Raw genomic sequence first — 4,533 nt, 5'->3', positions numbered from 1 at the left:
CACACACACACACACACACACACACACACAGCTCACCAACCTACCTAGGGCTTTGAGGCTGTAGCTCAGGCAGTCAGCATCTGCATGCAGGAAATCTTAAGTTAAATGCACAGAACAATACAATCTAGGTATAAGAGCACATACTATGGTGTCAACACTCTGGAAATGAAGGAAGGAGGAAATCCCAGGTTATCCTTGTCTACAGGAAGTTTGAGGCCAACCTGGGCTACAAAAAACTCCATCTTAAACAAACTATTGCCACTTGGTGAGACTTGAGTATTTCTTCCTTTTTCAGTTCTCATGTAACCTGTATTCTAGAAGCTAAGGCAGTAGGACTGTTTGAGCTCAGGAGTTTAAGGCCAGTTTACACAATATAGTAAGACCCTATCTCAAAAATTAGTAAAGGGTGCTTGGCAGTGGTGGTGCATGCCTTTAATCCCAGCTCTTGGGAAGCAGAGGCAGGTGGATCTCTGAGTTTGAGGCCAGCCTGGTCTACAGAGTGAGTTCCAGGACACCCAGGGCTACACAGAGAAACCCCTATCTCAAGGAAAAAAAAAAAAAAGAAAAAGAAAAAGAAAAGAAAAAAAAGAAAGAAAGGAAAAGAAAACAAACAAACAAAAAACCCCACCAAAACAAAAACAACAAACAAACAAGCAAAGTAAAGAACCAGATACAATCAAACTGTTGGTACTCCAAATTTAAGTCCCTGCCTGAAAAGAAACCTTATATCCATAAAGGTTCCAACATGGGGCCAGTGAGCTCACTAAGCAGGTGAAGTGGCCATGCTGGATAACCTCCATGCTCAAGAGCTATATGGTAGGAAGAGAGAGCTGACCTGACTGCCCTAAATTGTCCTCTGACTTTCAGGCGTGCACTTGCATACAAACACACATGTACAAAATACATAGAAAAATGTAAGAGGAAGAAAAGAAAGACTTGCACAAAGATGCTCATACATCTTTAAGAGCCCTAAACTGAAGCAATCCAAATGTCTGTCAATACCAGGATGGAAAAACAAACAGCACATATACAGCCAGCCATACATGGACATATACACATACATGAACATATACATGAACATATACACATATACTCCATATACATGGACATATACACATACATTCTATATATATGGACACGGACATACACATTCCATACACATGGACATATACATATGCACACATTCCAAAAACATGGAAATATACATGAACATATACACATGTATTCCATATACATATATATATATATATACATACATTTAATACACACAGACAGATACATGTATATTCCACATACATGAATATCTACATATGCATACATCCCACATATGTGGTCATATACATTCCATATACACATATATTCCACATACATGGATATATACACCTACATTCTATATACATGAACAAATACATATGCATTCCATATATATGGATATATACACATACATTCCATACACATGGACATATACATATGCACATATTCCATATACATGGAATGCAACTTGGTTCTAGAAAGAAACAAATTGCGTCTGCATACCATGTACAGGCTCAGCCAAACTGGATACAAAAAGAAAATATACTACTGGATCCTATTTAGCCGAACTTCTAAGTACAAACAGTTTTAATTCTGGAGGTGAACTGGAAATTGGTCCAAAATGGGCTCCACAGAGCTTCCTGGGGTGATGGGAATGCCCTGAACTTTGATTTGAATGCTGGTAATATGGGTGTTTACAGGCTGTGGAGCTGTGTATTTTATATTACAGAGCGTGAATAAAGAAAACCATTTATAAGATTAAAAAATTGCACAAATGGGGACTCTATGGCCTTAAATGCATACATATGAAATTTTTATTTTGTGTTATATGTTTGTTTGGTTTTTCAAGAAACGGTTTCTCTGTGTACCCTAGGCTGTCCTAGAACTTTGTGGACCAGGCTAGCCTCAAACTCAAAGATCTGCCTGTCCCGCCTGTCTCTGCCTCCCAAGTGCTAGGATTAAAAGGCGTGTGCCACCACTGCCCGTGACAGGTTAGAAAGGAAATTTTAAAAAGATCCCAGCCTGGCAGTGGTGGCACACGCCTTTAATCCTAGCACTTGGGAGGCAGAGGCAGGTGGATTTCTGAGTTTGAGACCAGCCTGGTCTAGAGTGAGTTCTAGGACAGCTAGGGCTACACAGGGAAACCCTGTCTTGGAAAACCAAAAATAAATAAATAAAACAGAGTGAGTTCCAGGACAGCCAGGGATGCACAGAGAAATCCTGTCTTGAAAAACCAAAAATAAATAAATAAACAGATCCAAAACTGGGGCTGGAGAGATGGTTCAGCAGTTGAGCACTGGCTGCTCTTCCAGAGAACCTGGGTTCAATTTCCAGTCACTACATGGCAGCTCACAACTTGTTAACTCTAGTTCCAGGGGATCTGACATCCTCACATGAATGCACATAAAATACGATTAAATAAGTTATCTATTTTTTTTTAAAAGATACTAAATTGGGGCTGTAGATATAGCTCAGTGGTAAAGGACCTAACCTATAAAACCCATAAATCTTAGCTAGTGTGCAAACTGAGACAAAGGGACCCAATTTCAAATCCTCCTGTGTTACAGAGTGGGTTCAAGGTCGGCCTGGGCAACTTAGGGAGAGTCGGTCTAAAGCAAACAAGATGAAGACATAAGGCTGGTGACATAGACACTCAGAGAGCTTGCCTGCTAGGCAAGGCCCTGGGGTTCATCCCAGCACCTCACAAGGAAACCAGCTGTAGGGCGATGAACTGACTGAGCACCAGCCCCCAGGTCTGCTGACCTGAGCACAAACCCCAAACCCCACATAGAGACAAAAAGGAGCCGACTCCCACAAGTCACCCCCTGACCCACGCATGTGCACACACATACATACATGCTCATGAATACATAAATGAATGCAAAACCCCCAAAGTACCAACTACCTACAGAGCCGGTGCCATAGCTTAGTGCTAGAGGGCGTGGCGAGGATGCGCCAGAGGGCGTGGCCAGGATGCGCCAGACCCTGGGTTCAGCTCCCAGTACCACACCAGGAAAATAAACACATTAACTAGATAGCAGACAGGCTGGGCCTCCAACTCAACAGAGATCCTCCTACCTCTGCTTGTATTAAAAGCATAGCCATCACTCCTGGTCCAATTTGTATTTTTTTTTTAATGAGCCAAGATCTTGATTTGTTACCCAGCCTTACCTCAAAGACCGAAATTTAAGAGATCCTCCAACTTTAGCTTCCCAAAGTCACTGGGACTCCGTCACTTGAAATCATACCCGCAATGCAGTTTCATTCATTCGTTCCTTCATTCTGTGCTTGATTTATCCGATTTATCAACTTTGGATTGCTGTATTTTTTTTCCCCCCAGTGCTGGGGTCTAATGCTAGGGCCCGACACATGGTTTTTGTTTTTGTTTTTGTTTTCCTGGTTTTTCGAGACAGGGTTTCTCTGTATAGCCCTGGCTGTCCTGGAACTCACTTTGTAGACCAGGTTGACCTCGAACTCAGAAATCCGCCTGCCTCTGCCTCCCGAGTGCTGGGATTAAAGACGTGGGCCACCACGCCCGGCTTAGACCCGACACATGTTAAGCAAGCATTCTATTAACTGAGCTATAGCCTTAGTCCTAACCCTTCATTTGCTTTAGAGCCTCCCTAAGTTGGTCAGTCTGGCTTTGACCCCCCTCGGGCAGGATTTGAAACTGGGCCCCGCCTGCCTCCGTCTGCCCACTAGCTGGGGGTTACAGGGCTTGTACCCACAGGCTGCTGGTGTGTGTAAAAGAAACCACGGGAAGGAGGAGAAAACTGGGATTCCAGTTGGACAGACAGGCTGCTGGGTGGCCCTGACGGCGGTTAGTCAGGCAGGTCAATTACAGCGAGGCCCGGGGTTTCGTCAAGGACTGAGAAGACTCTTAGAAAGACTGGTGGCCGCGACCTTTAGGAGGCAGGTTTTTATGGACTGGAGAGAGGCTGAGGCAGAATGCAAGGAGCTCAGTCGTGAATAAGGAAGTCGTCCCAGATTGGAAAGCACCCAAGTGGCTAACAATCAGACCCTGACTGGACAAGCCCCAGCACCATCGCCAGAAGAAGTGATTCTGTGTCCGCACACAGACGGGCTTCCCAAATTAGGTGACGTAAAGCACTGGAAGACACAAAATGGCATTGACAGCGATTACAATGATGAAAGGGCCTGCGTGTGCTGCGAGCCCCGGAGAAGCCGGAGAAGATGGAGCCCTGCTTGCGGAGGCTGAGTTAAAAGTCTCCGGGATCTTCTTTTTTGGAAGGGTGTCCACCGGCCGACAAAACCATGCAGTGTTTCTTTAAAATAAAAGTAGCCGGCGAGGAAATGGAGCCAGCGAGTGGAGGCCACTCAAAAGACAGTGACAGTTAGGAATGAAATTGGGAACAGCTGGATGAGTCTGAGGGCGGGATGCTGTGATGGGGTGGTGGGGAGGGGTGAGGGGAGGGGGAAGGTTATCCTGTGTTCTTTTTTTTTTTTTTTTTTTTTTTTGGTTTTTTGAGACAGGGTTTC

This window comes from Mus pahari, chromosome 18 (genome assembly GCF_900095145.1).
Source record: "Mus pahari chromosome 18, PAHARI_EIJ_v1.1, whole genome shotgun sequence".
Lineage (NCBI taxonomy): Eukaryota > Metazoa > Chordata > Mammalia > Rodentia > Muridae > Mus > Mus pahari.
The sequence above is the reverse complement of the archived record's forward strand: the minus strand, read 5'-3'. Positions refer to the sequence as shown.